The following is a 19,136-nucleotide window of genomic DNA, read 5'->3' as shown; positions in this document are numbered from 1 at the left end:
GTGAAATGTAGACAAGCTTTCAACCAATCCATAAACTAATATTTATAAGGGCCCACTGACTGCAAAGTACTGTGGTAGATACTAGAGATACAAAGACAAAAGTGAAGAAATCCTTGGCAGATTCAAGAAGTCTTCTTCCTACTCAGGAAAGGGGGAAAGAGATGAAATGCTTACAGTTATTATGATTCAGTCCACCAACAAGTATTTATTAAACATTTGTGCTCAACACTGGAGATGCCATGACAAAAAGGAAGATCTTAAATCTCAAGAAGTTTATATTCTTGAGCAATAAGAAAGAGCCCTATTCTTCTCTCATGTCTTATGGCTTACAATGTGCTTCTCAGAGTAATCCCTTGAGATATTAGGTGGCAGTTATTATTTTCCATTTAATAGGTGAAGTAATCGAGGATGAAGCAGTTAGTTGGCACAGTGTGATAGACTTAGAGTTAGGAAGACCCTTTTTCTGAGTTCAAATTTGACTTCAGACATTTACTAGCTTTGTCATCCTGGGCAAGTCACTTAATCCTATTTGCCTCAGTTGCCTCAACTGTAAAAGGAGCTGGAGAAGGGAATGACAAACCACTCAAGTGTCTTTGCCTAACAAAGAATTGGATGTGACTGAACAACAACAATTGAGGATAGGAGATCTAATGTCTCACCTAAAGTCACATAGCCAGTAACTTTTAAAGCCTGGATTGAAATTCAGAGTTACTAACTTCAAACCCAACACTCTTTCTACTGTGCCATACAGTAAAGATGGCGGAAACCAGGTATTTTCTTTGGAAAGCACTCTTTCCTCCCAAAGATGACAAATAAAAAAAAATTAAAAAAAATAAGCCCATGACTTAAACTCATCTGGATGAGTTTCTACAGAGCTATTACCAGCATGAAATAACATCCATCTCTCAGACTCCTCATGGCCTGAGGCTGTGGGAGCCAAAGATCTAAAAGCCTGACTTCCAAATATATTTATCTTTATCTTCCCTTTATCTACCAACCCTCTGAGCCCTAAGCATCTGGAAGAAGGTAAGAGAGGGACATGGGGAAGGGAGCCTGTCCATCCACTTAGAAACCTCATTTCTTTAGATGCTAATATTATGGTCTGCCTGGGCTAGAAATCCTCCAGCTGCAGTCAATCTGAAGAAATCTGTGAGGAGGGATTGATCTCACATGGCCAAATTAAAAAAAATACAAAAACAAACAACTAATAAAAGTAACTCTCAGGGACAGGGAGAAGCTCTGCAGAATTCCAAGAAGGAAGAAGACATGTCGCCTGCTTTATTTCTGCTGAGGTTCTGCCTCAGTTACATCCCTCTTATGATCCTGAGTCTTTCCTAGGCCTTGTTTCTTCTCGATGACATCTTAAATCTGTTCCTGTCCTGATCCTTCCATCTCTTACCTCTTATTGCTGTCTGGCTCTCTCCTGATGATAAGCTTCCCGGTCACCCTTTCCAGCACTAGCTGCACCTTTACTCATAATCGTCAGTTCACTAGGTGAGGCTAGGGAGTTGGAATACTCCTTGCTCCCCATTGCCACTTCTAGGTTCTTCCCCTCTCCTTCACTTAGTAAGATCTCTTTCATGCTTGTTTATCTTTGCCACACAATTAAAATCCTACATGCCTGCTGATTGGAGAAAATCATGCAATCATTCTGATTTGTGTCCACTACAGATTTATGTCACCCAACCTCAACTATAAATCTGGAGTTTGTCACCACAAACCCCTCAGTGGGTCCTCACTGTTGCTAGGCAATCCTACTCCACTTTTCTCATCAACTCACAATCACCCTCTCTCCCTAGTGCCCCTTCCAAATCTTTTCATCCTTTCTCAAGCATCCCACAACTTCCTCTCCCTTCAATCTCAAAGAGGAGACTTTTGTCTCGCTTTTTACAGACCAAATCGAGGCCATCCACCATGAATATAGTCTTATCCCTTCTTCTTCAACTTCTATCAGTTAGAAAACTTCTGCCATTATCACATTCTTGTCTCATATAATGAAATGACCTTACTTTTTACCAGTGCTAAGCCCTCTCTTTGGTGCTTCCACTTTTTTTCTTCTCACTCTTCTTAACTCCTTTTCACCCAGTTTCCAATTTAATCCAATGAAATTGTTCTTTCCAAAGTTACTAAGAATCTCTTGTTGTCAAATCCACTAGACTTCTCTCCATCCTCATCTCTTCTGCCCCTCTATAGCATAGATATTATGAATCATTCTCTCCTCCTTAATAATTTCTTTTCTTTAGGTTTTTAGGCCACTGTCCTGTTCTGGTTTTTGTCTTACCTATCTGACCTCTTCCTCTCTGTTTCCTTTGCTGGATCCTCCTCCTACAAGACTGTCCTGGGTGCTTTTTTCTTCTTCCTCTATACTGTCTCACTGAATGATTTCATTAGTTTCCATGGATTTAATTACCATCTTTATGCTAATGATTTTATTATTTTTTCTTTCTTTGAATTAAAGCTTTTTATTTACAAAACATATGCATGAGTACTTTTTCAACCTTGGGAATCCAATGGAGGTAGTGGTTGTGACTAGAACCTTAGCAGGAACCACAGAGATTTTTCACCTCCCAGACTGTTGTCAAATTGGAATCTGAGTCTGGGAAGACTGAGTGAAATTCAGCTAATTAGAAATGCTAGTTGCAGCTCTGGGTACCATCCATCCTACCCCAGCATTACTAATGCCTCTTATTTTAAAAAAATGAGCCAGCAAAAAAGAAAAAAATTCCACCAGAGTAACATACTATGGGAACATGAAAGACCCAGGTTCATCTTCAGAGGAGGACATTGAAGTAAAAAAAAGCTTCTGTCCCAGAGAATAATATGAAATTAATCCCTGCCCAGAGAGAATTTATCAAAAATCTCAAAATAGAATTTAGAAGTCAAATAAGAGACATTGAGAAAAACTAAAAAAAATCCAAGAAAAACAAGATGATGAAAAAAACATTAACCAGCTAGAAAAGGACATACAGAGTCTCAGAGATAAAAATAACTGAAAATTAGAATTGGGCAAGGGGAAATCAGTGAAGCTAGAAGAGACCAAGAAAAAAAAAACAGAAAGAATGAAAAAATAGAACAGAATGTGAAACATCTTATAAGAAAAACAACAGATTTGAAAAGAGATCAAGAAGAGAAAATATAAGAATAATTGGACTGCTTGAAAGTTGTGACCAGTAAAAGCTCCTTGACACAATAATGCAAGAAATAATCCAAGAAAATTATGCTAGAGTGATAGAACATGAGGGGAAAGTAGAAATAGAAAAAAAAATCCACTGATCACCACCTCAACTACATCCTTTGTGGAAAAACATAGGAATATTATTGCCAAATTTTGAAACCCCCAGATCAAAGAGAACATTTTTCAAGAAACAAGAAAAAAAACAATGCAAATACATTGGAACTACTGATAAAATTGTACAGGATTTATCAGCAGTCAAATAAAAGCCCGGAGATGTTGGAATCATATCTATTGACAATCAAAAGAACTAGGACTTAAGTAAAAAATATCATAGCCAGCGAAATTTATCTATAATATTGAATAAGAAAAAGTGGACATTAAATGAACTTGCAGACATTCAGGACTTTGTCAACCAAATCTGAATTTAATAGAAACATTAACATATAAGAGCCAATATCAAAGAACAATTTCAAGGAACTCAACATGGATAAATTGTTTGTTTTGTTTATTTTATTTGCATTAGAAATTTATAGCATATATTTAAGGTTGACATCAACAATATAACAGTTCAAAAGAAACTGGGGGATAAAAAAGGAAAATGACAGAAAAAGATGTGATTTGGAATTGAGTGACATTCAGAATGCATGTCCTGGATTCAGAATAGTTCCACCTTCCTTTCTCACAATATTCTTTCCTCAGCACCTATCCAAACTTTGGCAAGTCATTTCCAGCATACCCTGAACATCAGTGTTAGTCCACATCATCTCTCTGATTCCTTCTACTTTCTATGATTTTGATGGAAAGAACATGGAGTAATAGCATCTACCTCCAGAATTATTGTGAAGATCAAATGCAATGATATTTGTGAAGTGCTTTGTAAACTCAAAAGATATCTAGCTAGATATGTCAGGATATATATGTGTATGTGTGTGTATATAAAGATTTTATACACACATACATATATGTAATGTATTAATGTATGTATATAAAGATGATACATATACTATCTATTGCTATTTTTTTCTATCTTTACTTTTTTCCACTCTAAATCCTATGATCTGATTTTTCTCAGAACCTTTAGAATTATAGAATATGTAGAAAGACTTTTCAGTAGCCACCCAGTCCAATTTGTAGCTTAGTGAAAATATTCTACAATATACCCAACATAATTACCCAATCTTTGCCTGAAGACCTCTAGGGAAAGAGAAGTCATGACCACCTTAAGGCTTCCATTCAGTTTTAGAGTCATTTTTAACAGTTAGGAAAATTTTTCTGAAGTCACATCTAATTTTGACCCTGTGAAATTTCCCCTTATGAGTCTTTGACCCTCTTGGACCAAGAAGAAAAAGTACAAGTCCTATGTTCTTTCCACTTGCCTCAATCATTCCCTATCAGAACTTTGCTGACAAATAGATTTTTCTATTACAGACCCCTTTTTTTCTCTCTTTATCAACCTGAAACTACCAGATTTTAAGGAATCCAATAGTAAGCATTTTTAAAAGATCTTGCTAGTTTTATAAACACTGTGCTAAATATTGAGAATATATAAATATAAATCCTTGAAGGAAACTCAATCCCTGCCCTCAAGGAGCTTATGTTCTAATGGTGGAAGACAGCACATAAAAGGTACTTCTTGGTTAGGGCCATGATAAAGAGGGTCTAGAGAGTAATGAGTGAAACAGTTGATGAATGCAGAGAACTAAGAAAACCCCAATGGTGTGGGAGCCACCCCTGCTGAAATCCGGACCTTTATCGCCCATATGAAATGTTTTTTTTTTCGTTGGACTCCGAACCAGCCTGGGATTCCATAAGGCTGATATTGAAGCTGCCAAATTATGCTCCTTAATTGGTGACGTCCTGTCTTTTGGGGATGAATGTGAGCATGCAATGTTTAGTCTATTGTTTGATTCCTGTGGGTCCAGATTGAAAGCCCTTTGCTGAATTGTTTTGACTTAAGAATCCAGAATGAAAGTCCTTCCCCAAGCATTTCTGGCTATGTCTTCTAGGTTTCTTATTTCATCCCAAACTGATTTAGCGTTTTAGCCTTGATCTTGACTATTACAAGCACAATAAAGGTCAACACCAAGATTCCATAAAAGGAGGTTCAGAAGTACTCTGTGGGTCTCCTGCCTCCCAATCCAGTGTTTTATCCAAATTACCCTGCTATTTGACACACATTTTCTACTTTGATGACCTTGAAAATCTCACTTTACCTCTTTAGGTGAAGTCTCCTTATCTGTCAAATGGGGACAACATTATTTCACAGTACTGTTGTGAGAAAAATGCTTTTGAAAATTTACAAATTTTGATCTTGTCTTGTTAAATTTTATTTATTTAAAAACATGCAAGTTCATCTTGTGCCTCATAACAATCTTCTCTTTTGTTCTTTTGATATCAAAACAAAGTGTCTCCAAGCCTAACGGTCCTAGGATCCTATCTGGATCTGGAAGGGCCTCAGAGGTGACACAGGTGACCATCTGCGGAACAGATGGGTCAAATGACTTGTTCAAGGTCAATGACACAGTAACTGAGTTGTTATGTGAACCTAGACCTTTTCACTCTAGAGCTACTGTTCACTCTACTGCGCCATTTTGTTTATTTGATACATAGAGAAGTGAGAGCTAGAAGAGGCTTTAGAGACCACCTCATTCATTCCTCTGAGCCTCTTCCTTTTCTACAGATGAGGAAACTGAGGCTCTGAGAATTTCAGTGACTCAACCTTGATCGTGTAAATAATAAATACCAGAGGTGGAATCTGAGCTCATTGTTTTGAGAGCTGTGATCCTATCCCAGTGCACCATTAGGATCCTGTGTCAAGGGATCTTTGAATCAGAGATTTAGAGTGGGAAGGGACCTTCAAGATCATCTAATCCAGTGGTTCTTAAATGAAGCTCTGGAAATTTGTATTATGGGTGCTTATATATTTACACGCATTCATGCATATATATGTATATGTATATATTATACATGCACACATTTAACTACTTCAATATAATGAATTTCTTGTAATCCTGTGAATTTTATTTTATGTATTTAGAAATGTGATTCTGAGAAAGGATCCATAGTCAACAAAATGACAAGCATTTATTAAATGCCTGCTATTTGTGTATTTGTCATCACCATGATCACCATCATCATCATCATCATTATCATCACCAAGTCATAGATTGATGAGCTTCCAGGGTCAGTATTTGTAGTCTTCAGTCCTTTCTCTCATGATTTTTGTAGCATTTTCCTTGTTCTAACACTGCCTCCATTTCTCTTTCTGTTTCTGTCTCTGTGTGTCTCTGTCTCTTTTTCTCTTTGCTTGTCTCTCTTTCTCTGTCTCTTTGTGTCTCTTTCTCTTTGAGTTTCTTGGAGTCCAGATTGGATGAGGGATGGTTTCTGAGGTTCTTTCAGTTGTTCTGTGATTGGGTCTGATGATAATGACAAAGAGGAAAGAGGGAAGATTGGTACCTATCCTTGATGAAGGGGACACTGAAATGAACCTCCATATCAATGAGTGTACTCAGACAAGGTGGAGTCTTTTGGTACTGGTAATTCATCCATACTCTTCCTTGGGAGAAAACCAGCTAGACTTGGGAAGCTGCAGGGAAGTAGAGAATTCCAACGCTTCTCAGTCCCATGATTCTGGACATATCATCTGACCTTTTAGCCAGTTTCCATGGCTGTGAAATGAAGGCAATAATACTTTTGTCCCCAACTTTTCAGAGATGTTATGAGGAAAGAGATTTGAAAAACTTAAAGCTCTATAGGAATGTGAAGGATATAATAATAATAATTAATAAAGATCACATGGGAACCAAGCTAAGACCTTGGCTTCCAGAGCATCCCTGCCTCAGCCAATGGCTCCCTAGTTTTGCCTCAGCCTATTCCCTTATAGATAAGCATGTAATCACCATGTCAAGAGATGAAGGGGATTGTGCTTGGGGGGGTTTGTGTAAATAACTCTTTGGGTGGAGAGAGAGATTTGCAGCAGCTGGCTTGAGTTTTCTAGCAGTGATTGGAGCCACACGGCCGGGATCTCTCAGCTTCCCGGGTCTTATCCATTTACCAGAGTTCATTCACAGTTCAGAGGTCAATGGGTTTGGGAGTCTGGAAAGAATCTTGGAGGCTGAGAGGACAGTCCTAGCAGGCCCCCCAAATTCTAGAGCGGGATCTATCAGCCAATCTTCAGGTCAATTTAGTAAATAGTTATCAGAGAGTTACCACTTTGAGAGGAGTTTACTAGTTGTTGCAAGGTGGGGGTGATGGTTACAAAATTTAGGTAATAACAATTATTAATAGTAAAAGATGACATTTATATAAACACTTTAAAAGTTTGCAATGTGCTTTACATTCCTTCTTTGCTTTGATCCTCCCAAGAACCCCATGAAGCGAGTGCTATCATCATCCCCATTTTATAGATGGGACTCACACAGATTCAGTGGATTGCTCAGGGTCCCACAATGAGCTTCAGAGGTAAGATTTTAACCCAGGCTGGATCTTGCCTTCACATAATCTCTTCTCTAGGAGGGAAATAAAGCACCAACATAAACACCATGATGTGATACGTGCTCTAGAGAGTTGCAAAATTAATGCAACCCCGAGTTCCAAGGAAGAAGTTCATTTCCAATCAGATAGCCCACAGAAAGTTTGATGGAAGAGATGGTACTTAAGTTAAGCTAAAATCCCCCCTCCAAGCCATGAACTATATCTCATGGATCTTTGTAACCCTCACAGGGTTATTTTGCTGGTAGGCTCAGCAAACAGGCTTTATAATATTGTTAATGAACCAGACTGAGTCTGAGACCCAGATGCCCATCCTCATACCCCATCCTCTGGTTATTTTCCATGTGTGATCAAATCACTTACTTTGGAGGGGTGATAGAATTCTCCTTATCTGTGAAATGGAGACAATAATTCCTGGACCATCTAGGTAAACTGAGTAGGGAAGGCAGTCCTTAACTATTCTAAAGGTCCTGTTCTGAGACTGCATCAAGTCCTCGCATTCTGTGTTACATTTTCCAAAATGTTCTAATTTACATATTCTATGACTCCTTTCTAGTTCTGATGCTTCTTATTGGAATATTCCTTCTATACTCCATGTTTAGCATTCTATATAATTAAGGATTCTCCTAAATCTAAAGTTCTATGTTCTATGATGCTTTCTATTAACATTCCAGATTTGTTTTAAGAATAAAATGAACTAATATATGTAAAGTGCTTAGAAAATTGTAATGCTCCATATAAAACAAGCTATTATTATTATTCCAGGTTCAAAATCCCACGACCCAAAGCCGCCCCCTCTCCCGTCAGCTGTCGTGTTCTATGTTTCATGGTCCCCTCTAGCAATAAATTTCCAGGGTTGTGTGAAGATAAAGTTAGACCACACACCATCACATCAGAATTGGAAAGGATCTTGGCAGACAGATTGAAAGAGCTGGATAGCTACTCAGAGATAATGGAGTCCAACTCTCATTTTATTTGTAGAATTAAGTTTTACACTTTTTCAAATGATCAGATCTTTTTTTTCCTACTACTTCCTTCCTATTGAAAAATATAATGAAAATAAAATCCTTATAACATATTCAAACAAAACAAATTCCCAATTGGTCTCATCCAAAAGTGTGTCTCATTTTACATGTTGAGTCTATTGCTTCTCTGTTAAGAGAGTCAACTTCAACAGAATCCACTGGAATCATGGTTGTCCAGCTCCCTCCTTCTAGAGATAAAGAAGCTAAGGTTAGAGGAAGAAATGGTGAACTTTGACATCTTCCCTTTTCCAATATGGTGGGGCTGGACTCAAATATCCCTCATTCTAGAGCCCCATGTCAGTTTGCAACTTTCTAAATTTCTACAGAGTGCCACCTCTTGATATTTCCAACCCTGATAGGACTTGTCTATAGGGTGATGTCAAGTCACAATTAGAACAATATCATTGTAGAAATCTGGGATTCCTCGAGATCTGCCCAAGCATGCACACTAGCTCACCAAAAGGTTGCTGGTGACTGCCTGAGCAGCTGCATCTTGACCAGTTTTACGAGGGAGAAAAAGATCTAAGGAATTCCAAAGGAATTTCTTCCTAATCTCTGAGCCTTGGGAGATGTGGAGGACCCCTGGGTGTGTTAGATTTCGGGTCACTCGCCCTCCTCTGAGAGCTGGTAGTTGTTACAGAACTAGAGATCATAAACTTAGTTTGGAAAGGCACACTTCTTGTTTCTCCTTACAGGGCTCCCCTCCCTCAAAGCTCCTTGAAATGGAGAAAGGGAACTGGCATATTAGCACCTGGGGCGTGTGTTTCACTTGGAGAAAACAGGGAGGAATTCTCTTAAAATCAACTCTGTGATTCATGATATGTGAAAAATTCAAGACAATTAAGACAAATTCAATCGAGAGGGAAAGAGAATTAGTTATCATTGTAGCACACATTTGGAAACATCTGGTAACTTTTTATTTAATGTATTATTATGAATTGGGTGCTAATTTCTGTTGTTTCTATTTTCTTAGAGTGCACGAGAAATGTTTGTGCACCTTTTAAATTTTTGTGCCTAGAGGCAAAACATTGGTTGCTCACCTTAGTTTTGCTCTGTCTGGGACTAGGTCATTTTCCTGCTTCTCTCCTTCACAGACCCCAGCACAAGGTCCTACACACAGTGGGAACTTAATAACGGCTTTTAAAAGGATTGAATGAATTAAGTGTATCTGTCCCATTTCCACAATTAGACTGGGAATCCTATAAAGGCAGGAGTGGGTCCTCCTCATGTTTATATTTCTATGAATTGAATGATTTCACCTTTGAGGATCCTTTCAAATCATGAGATTCTGTGATTTACAGATAATTAAATTCCCTATATCCCATGCTGTTAGGAGTTTATAAGTGTTGGGTTTGTTGATCAATGAGCATCTGCTAAAGAACCGGAAACTCTGCTAAGTTCTAGGGGTGCAAAGAAGAATCAATTGCAGTCTTTGCCTTCAGGAGGTCACAATGTTCTGGAGGAAGCAATCTGCAGACATGTTCTCTCTAATAAGGTTCCTCCAGCTATAACATTCTATATTAAGGGTTCTTAGCTTTTTTGTGTGTTTTAGATGCCTTGGAGAGTCAGTCTAGTAAAACTGCACATTGTCTCTAGATAATAGTTTTTTTCTGGGGGGGCTGTTGAGGCAATCAGGGGTAAGTGACTTGCTTAGTTCATAAGTTTCTGAGGTCAAATCTGAACTCAGCTCGTCCTGACTTGAGATCCAGTATTCTTTCTTCTTTGTCAGGCAGAAAGGAGAAGCCCCTTGACCCCAGAAGTCTCCGGGCCCTTCCTTTTTGTCCTTTCTACTCTCACCCCCTCTGCACAGAGTTGCCTCAGCTCTGTCCCTCTCCCCAGCTTCTGATATAGGTTGATCTTATGGGCTGGGGTGCTAGAGCTTGAAAATAGATGGTTCTCTTTCTAGAACTTGAGTTCAAGTCCCAGTGGACAACTTCTAGGCCCTTTGAATCAAGAGTGTGGAAATGCAGAAGACAGGACACTGGACAGTCCCTTTTCTTGGGAGCCCTGGACATGTACTTACTTTCAGGGCTAGATTCAGCTTCATTTCAGGGTCCTGGTTCCTGAAAAAATCAAGTGGGGATTCATTAAGTCTCAAAACTGCTTGGACAAGATTCCCAAGTGCCATCTTGAGGGGGCATTACCGTATTTATTGGCAGATGGGCAATTGGATCTCACGGTTACTGCTCCAAAAAGGAGACTCACAAAATCCCAAGGTTGAGAAGGATCTCAGAGGCAGCAGGTCTACCCCGTAGGTAGACAAATCTCATTTCAAAATCCTGAACAAGGGCTCATTCAGTCTTTGCTGAAATAGATTAAATTTGGAGATTGCCTTACACCAAACTGAATTCCAGTCCTTAGCTCTAGGGACATTTCATACTTCCCTCTTAAGCCCTCAGTGACTGGTGATGGCCCAGGATACAGTGGATAACCTTGACATTTTTAAATTAAGGTCTTTCTTGGGTTGTTTCTTCTTCTCCTCCTCCTCCTCCTTCTCCTCCCTCCTCCTCTTTTTCCTCCTCCTCCTCCTTTTTCTTCTCCTCATTCTCCTTCTCCTCCTCCTTTTCTTCCTTCTCTTCCTCCTCCTCCTTCTCCTCCTCCTTTTCTTCCTTGTCTTTCTCCTCCTTTTCTTTCTTCTCCTCCTCCTCCTTCTTCTCCTTCTTCTCCTTCTCCTCCTCATTTTTCTGTTTCCTTTTCCTCCTCCTCCTCCCTCTCCTCTTCTTCTTTCTCCTCCTTTCCTTCTCCTCCTCAACTTCCTCTTCCTCCTTTCCTTTTCCCCCTTATCCTCTTCTAGTATTATTTAACAAGTAAATATGCCATTAGGTAATTTTTAAATAATAGGTTACGCATCCAATAAATGGATATTAGATATCACGTGGAACCAACTAGGCATGTGCGGAGAAATGCATTCCCAAAAAGGAAACTCTGCTCCAGGTGATGTGCACCAGCTGGCAGAGAAAGCTGGGAGGCTCCATCTATGGATGGCATATTCTGAGTGACTCCTACCCAGCTACCGCCCAAGGGGCTCTGGCTGTCTGAGTAATGTTGGGCAAGGTGAGCCCAAATTCATGCCATGGTGCTTTCTGATTGGTTAGGAATGATGTCAGGCTTTTAAATTGTCTATATCCATAATATTGACTTAGAAAGGGGGGGAAAAAAAACAAAACAAAACAAGAGGAGAGAGCTATGTCTGGCCAATATGGAGATCTGCACTCTAAATTTTATAAAAAGATAATGGGGAAAGAACATTTTCAAATATAGTGAAGTATTTTAAATGTTGGATTTGGAAGCAGGATAAGCTGAGGGCAGATTCTGCCTCACTTTCTAACCTCCCTGGCTTCTTTTCCTTATTCAGGGAAAAAAAAAAGGAGTAGATCAGAACTTCTGAGGTTCTTCCAGTTCTCACTCTGTGATTCCATGATCCTTCTCTGCCCAGGCCAGAAGCCGATGCCCAGTTTTTCTCCCATCCTAATAATCAAAAATACTAGAGAGAAAGTGATTTCTAAGACCCTGGGATGTTCTACCCAATTGCAAAGACAACCTTGTTTTAAAAAGGAAATTTAAATGAACAGCTCTTTATTAAGCCCTCAGTCACGAGGATGAATGCTGGACAAATGAAGACAAAATCTTTGCCCTCACAATGTTTAAATCCTATTGAATACATGAGAATCAGACTTCTGCTTGGCCCCAGAGATCAGAATTAGGAAGAATGGGTGGAAGTTGAAGCATCTTCAGTCTTGAAGTCAGAAAAAAAACTTCTGAATAACTAGAGTAATCCCAAAATAAAGGGGTAATAAGCTTCCCCTCATTGGAGATCTTTTTGGTTGAATGGCCTCAAGTAAGTTGTTAATGAAGTCTTGTTCAGGCATGAATAAGGAAAGATGGTTTCTTAGGTCCTAGTGATCCTCTGTGGTTCTGTAATGGGGAACTCACTACCTCTCAGAGCAACCCATTACATTTTTAGAATTGTAAGCTTTAGAAACTGTTTTCTTTTTATGAATTAAAATATAAAGGCCATGACTAAGCAAGGAAATGTCTGTCCAGTCCCTAGAAAGTCATCTAACCCAGGGGCAGCCAGTTGGTACAGTGGATAGAGCATCAGCACTGAAGTCAGGAAGACCTGAGTTCAAATCTGACCTCAGACACTTAACACTTCCTGGCTGTGTGACTCTGGGCAAATCACTTAATCCAATTGTCTCAGGGGAAAAAAAAGGAAAAAAAGGAAGAAAGGAAGGAAGGAAGAAAAAGAAGGAAAGAAAGAAAGAAAGAAAGAAAGAAAGAAAGAAAGAAAGAAAGAAAGAAAGAAAGAAAGAAAGAAAGAAAGAAAGAAAGAAAGAAAGAAAGAAAGAAAGAAAGAAAGAAAGAAAGAAAGAAAGAAAGAAAGAAAGGAAGGAAGGAAGGAAGAAAGTGTTTAATTAATCTAAATGTGATGCATAAATGACATTTCTATTTTCCTCCTCCTCCTACTTTTCCATCTCCCCTCCTTATGCTCCTCATCCTCTTCTTCTTCCTTTTCTTATTTACCCTCCTCCTCTTCCTCCTTTCTCTCTTCTTCCTTCTTCCCTTCTATTCCCTTCTCCTCCTTTTATTCTTCTTCTCCTCTTTCTTCTTCCCTCCTCTTTTTCTTCTCCCCCTCCTCTTCCTCTTTCTCTTTCTCCCTTTTCCCCCTTCTCTTCTTTCTCCTCTTTCCATATTCGTCCCCCCTCTTTCCCCTCCTCCCTGTGTCAAAGAATTGAAAACAATTATTCCTTGGAGTGCAATGGTGAGGTACATGGCAGGTACTGGGTCCAATGCCAAATAGAACCAAAGAGGAACTTCTGTACTTCAGAGAAGTATAGAAGTAATTATCATCAAGGAAATGGAGAAGCAGATGGTCTCACCAGGTGATTAGGGGAAATATCACAATGTCCTACATGGAGCAAATGCTTGTTGATGGATTGTTGACCAAATAGAGCCCCGCTCTGAAATGTCACTGGCTGCACCTTGACTATAAAGAACAAGGTCAGATTCCGTCCTTGACACTCTTAAGTCCTGTGCAATCAGCCACTTGTGCAAGAGCACCACTGGATTAGTTCCCTAGCTCTAGCGAGCCAACCCCAGGTGGTAAGCTCAGCCCAGAGTTCACATTCCATTTAGTTATCCACCTCAACAGGTTTGCCATTGTCACCTCTTCTCCCTCTAGAAGAGTTCCCTGGAACACATCCTTCTTTCTACATCTTGCTTTGCTCTCAGGAGCTAAATAATTAAATCAAAGCTACCTTAATGCCTTGTTAAAAACAAGGGCATGTCAATGGAGCATCTTTTGATTCACTTCACCATCTTGGTGAATTCTGAGATATGTAATACATGTATATATGTATATATATTTTAAAATGTAGATGGTGTTTTATTCAAAACAGTAAAAATGAAAATTATATTTATACAATGCTTTAAGAGTTACTAAGCACTGTACAAATGTTATAAACAGTTAATTGAAGAGTATAGATATATGTATATATATATATACACATAGATATTTATATATATGTCTTCCTCATAAAGTGACTATGAAGATCAGATACACACATATACATATATGCATTATATATATATATATATATATATGCATATATATATCTTCCTCATAAGGTCGTTGTGAGATAATATTAGAAAGCACACAGTAGGCACTTAATAATTGTTTTTTCCTTCTTTGAGGTCCATGCTTTTTCATTTTTGTCCCTACCACAGTGCCTATATGTGAAGGCGTGTTTAAACAATGCTTATCGATTGACTGCTGAATTTATTTGGATGTGTGACCAACTCTGTTGAAGAGGAGTAGCTTAAAAACTCAAGAAGAGAGTAGAGCGATGAGATGAGAGGGCCTTGAGATGGGGGCAGAGACATTTTAGAAGGCCAACAACTTCCTGCCAGTTCCAACAGATGGATTTTCAAGGAACTAGACTTCTCTACCCTGAAACGTAGAAGGAAAACTTTGGATTCAAATTGATGGCTACCCTCCTGAACTTATTTTGAAGATCAGTTCAGCAGAGAGAGACACAGTGCTGAGGAACATTATTTAATTTAGTGAGTTAGTTTCCAAGGAGAAAAAGCCTTTTGATTTATTTTCTCTTCATTCTGTCCAAGACTTTTTATTGCAAGAGCTGAGTGACAGGTTATTTCTGGCTGTCTATGAAAAACTATGAAATTTTAGTGGTGCATGAAACTTTCCAGAAAACTCAGTTGCTACAATTTGTTCATCAAACCCATTGATGACTGACTGGCTCCCTGAGGACTCTGCAGAAAAGGGGGGGGGGAGGATTGTATTAGCACAGGCTAGGGCAGATGCTACTTAGATACAAGAGGAGTATAGCCTGTTTTGGGGAAGGTATCAAGGAATAGTAAACCTCCAAGACACTTTAAATGAAAGATATTTAGAATAAATGATGTATAAAAATTGGATTGAATTGAACTCTAAACTGCTTCCTAAAACAAACGTCCATCTTTTAAATATTGATATTCTCTTGGAGATATTCTGTGTCTGTGATTCATGGAGTATCTCAATCTGTGAAGAATCAAAATTGTGAGTGATCCAAAGAAAAATGAATTGCTGCAAAGGCGTGTGAGTAAATTGTTTGGTATCATCGATAATTGCTTGCATATGAGAAATAGAGACATCCGCATGGATAGAAATGAAGTGGGAATGGGAGTTACAGAATATGAGTGAAGGGCAACAGATAGATCCCTAAAAAGCTGTGCTGATCTTGCAAAATATTTGGCAGAGAAGACCCCCTCCAGGCTGAGGGCCCTTCGGTTAACTAGCCCTTAATAAGCTCTTACTGTGGGGGGGGGGGGGCACTGAGCTAAGCTAAGCCAGTGGGTTGTCGTAGAGAGCTAGTCTCAGAGTCAAGAACTGGCCCAAGTCCTTCTTTTTTTTGCCCACTGGCTGTGTAATTCTAGACAAATCACTTAACTTCTCTGTACTCCAAGCAATTCTCTTAGACTCTCAGTTGCAGAGTGTGCGTCAATCATTTCTCTTTCTGACTTCACTGCCATGTTCTTGCATGAATAATCTCCCTTGACCCCAATCTCTGCTTTTCCATTCCATTTTATGTGTTGTTTCCCTTTTAAAAAATAATAATAGATTTTTATTTTCAAAATGTAGGCAAAAATAATTTTCAACACTCACCCTTGCAAAATCTTGTGTTCCACATTTTTCTTCCTCTCTTTCCCCTCTCTCCTCCCCTAGATAGCAAGTAATCCAATATAGGTTAAACATGGGTAATTCTTCTCTATATATTTCCACATGTATCATGCTGTACAAGAAAAATCAGATCAAAAAGGCAAAAAAGAAAAAAAAGAAAAAAAGAAAGCAAACAACAAAATAGGTGAAAAAATATATTGTGCTCCACATTAAGTCCTTACTAGATGCAGATAGCTTTCTCCATCCCAAGTCTATTGGGATTGGCCCAAATCACCTCACTGCTGAAAAGAGCCAAGTCCATCACAGTCGATCATCACATCATCTTGTTGTTGTGTACAATGTTCTCTTAGTTCTACCCCCTTCACTCAGCATCAGTTTATATGAGTCTCTCCAGCTTTTCTGAAATCAAACTGCTGATAGTTTCTTATAGGAAAAATAATATTCCATTTTATACACACACACACACACACACACACACACACACATATATACACATACATACATATATATACGTACATACACACACATATATATGTACACATATATAGTGTGTGTGTGTGTGTATATATATATATATATATATATACATATATATATATGTATATATATATATATATATATATATATATATATATATATATATATATATAAAACATTACTTACTCAGCCATTCTCCAACGAATGGGCATCCAGTCAGTTTCCAATTTTCCAGTTCCTTGACGCTACAAAAAAGATTTTATTTATTTATTTTTTTGCACATGTGGGTCCTTTCTCCTTTTTTAATGTCTCCCTTTTTATAGATGAAAAAAAAGTTCAAGAGAGATGCAATAACTTGTTCAAGATCACAAAACCACTGAGTGGCAGATCTGGGGATTTGAACCCAGCCCTCTGATTCTCTAGCCAGTGCCCTTTCCATTATGATTGAGATTTATATAATGCAATATTCAAAATTCCATCCAAATAAATGACCTGTTCAAGGTGACACAGTAGTGACTTTCTAGTTTGAAGCTAGCTAAAGGTTGAAGGCAGCTCTTCCTCTTCCAAATTCAGTATTCCCCATACTCTTTTTTATAATTAGAAGGCAAGCTTCCACCAGGCAGTCCTCCATGCTGGTAAACAATGTACTTTTTACTTTTCTTCTTTAAAGCAATGTATGGAGGAATAGAACTCTCCAAAAACCAGCACGGATATCATGTTTTCTTATCAAGATAAGGGGAGGACTCGATGGCCCTGAGATTCCTTTCCATTTGTGACCTAACCCTCCATGTTCAACTCACTCTCTGGATTGCTCCATCTGGATGCTGGCTGTCTTGCTCTGCTGAGGATGACTTCCCATTGAATTGTACTCTTTAATTGGTGAGTCCCTTCAATATACTCTCCTCCCCCTGCCTATTTTCTGGCCTGATTTACTACCTTCAAAATCTTCCCCTCCATTTTCAACTCCCATTTATGTTTTGTCTTCTTTTAGAATGTAAGCTCCTTGAGGTATGTTCTATTTTGTTTCTCTCTGTCCCTTTGCTCCTTCTCTCCCTCCCTCTCTCTTTTACTCCCTCTTTCCCTTCTCTTCTCTTTTTTCTTCCTCCCGTCTTTCTTGTCTTCCTCTTCTCTCTCTCTCTCTCTCTCTCTCTCTCTCTCTCTCTCTCTCTCTCTCTCTCTCTCTCTCTCTCTCTCTCCTTCATGCCCTCTTTTCTTCCCTATCTCTCTTTACTCCCTCCTTCCCTTTTCTTCCTGCTCTCCTCATCCTTTCTCTTTCTGTCTCTTTCTTGGTATCTCTCTGTCTCCCTCTGTCTCTGTCTCTTTCTGTTTTATCTTTATGTCTCTCTTCCTCTCCTTCTCTCTTTATCTGTCTATGATCCTATGGCATTTTGTCACATTACACATTAATGTCCTCATTTATAAAATCAGGGGTTCTTCACCTTCTTTGTGTCATGGATTCCTCTGACAATCTGGCAAACCCATAGATCCCTTCTCAGAATAATATTTTTATAATAGAATCCATAGAATTATAAAAGAAACTAATTATGCTGAAATCAGATAGTGAAATGTTCAAAACAAAACCAAGGGAACTCTGGATGTTAGGCTAAGAAGACCTGCACAGAGTGAGCTCTAAGATTCTGTCTCTTTCTAGAAAGTTTAGGATCCTATGGTCTTGGACCTCAGTTTCCCCTTCTGTAAAAGGAAGGACTTGAGTTCTATAATATCTAAGTTCCCTTCCAGCACAGAATGTCTGATCTGATGATCCCTTTATAGAGACTTGGATTGAATGAACTTTCCTGAGCGGACACTTCTGGAGGTGCAGAAGAAGCACACTTAGTCATGGATGATGTCGTTTGTGTCAGGACTAAGACAAGTATTGTCAGTAAAGGGAGCCGGTGCCCAGAACTGAAGCTGGAGGGAGGTCCAGAGGCCACCGAAAGGCTAAATGTGTGGGGTGACACAGCCCAATCTCCTTCTCCCCTGACCTTTTCCCTGAGCCATGGGTGTCTAAATGGGTCACCATGTCTGCATCCCCAGGCCTCTTGGGAGGCTGAGTCACAGGAGATCCATGAAATGTCAAAGTTGAAATCAGGCTCCCCCAGCCTGAATGTGACAGAAGCCATCCCTGAGCGGCTCGGTTATCATCATCAGGAAATGTTGGCAGGACAGCGACCGAGGTTTGAGTGGGGGTGGGAAGTGAGATGTAAACTTCTTTGAAAAAAATAAATTTAAAAACAGGCTGAAAAATAGTCATTTGGCTCAGGTTTTCAAGTTGGACTACCTAATTCAAAGGGTCCATCTCCTGCCTTCTCTACTGAGCATATTCAATTAAAAACTCAGGTAAGGAAGCACTAATGCTTTCCAGGTTGGTGTTTTATCGACCTCAACTGCTCCACTCCCACAATAAATGTGGGTCTCTATTTAAGGGTGATCCCCAAACTCGGGCATTTCAGCTTTGCAAAGGATTGAAGATGCCATCAAATCTAGCCCTTTATGCAAACCAAATTCCCTCCCAAACAACACAATCCATCAATAACCAATCAATGCAGGTATCAAATAACTACTTTGCACTAAGCTCTGGGGACACAAAAAGAAGTAAAAGATAACCCTTGCCCTCAAAAATCTTACATTCTAATGGGGAACTAACATCTTGGATGATTTCGACCAAAGACTTCTACTAATGGGTAACCCAGTCTTTCCAGAAATAGGTCATTTCACTTTTGGATCACTGCATTTGTTAAAATGTCTTTCCTTATATTCTTCCTTTCTGCATTTTCTTCCTAGTTAT

The 19,136-nt window shown here is 39.0% G+C and overlaps 1 long non-coding RNA gene across 1 annotated transcript in view; it reads left to right on the top strand.

Moving 5' to 3' along the window:
• LOC141540499 (uncharacterized) overlaps positions 1-18,581 on the top strand; it is a 36,654-nt gene extending 18,073 nt beyond the window's left edge. The window contains exons 2-3 of the long non-coding RNA XR_012481552.1: positions 17,019-17,227; positions 18,122-18,581. This is a non-coding gene — a long non-coding RNA (uncharacterized LOC141540499). The remainder of the gene's footprint in view (positions 1-17,018; positions 17,228-18,121) is intronic.
• The last annotated feature ends 555 nt before the right edge of the window (positions 18,582-19,136 follow it).

This window comes from Sminthopsis crassicaudata, chromosome 4, assembly GCF_048593235.1.
Source record: "Sminthopsis crassicaudata isolate SCR6 chromosome 4, ASM4859323v1, whole genome shotgun sequence".
Classification (NCBI taxonomy): domain Eukaryota; kingdom Metazoa; phylum Chordata; class Mammalia; order Dasyuromorphia; family Dasyuridae; genus Sminthopsis; species Sminthopsis crassicaudata.
The sequence above is the reverse complement of the archived record's forward strand: the minus strand, read 5'-3'. Positions and strand labels throughout refer to the sequence as shown.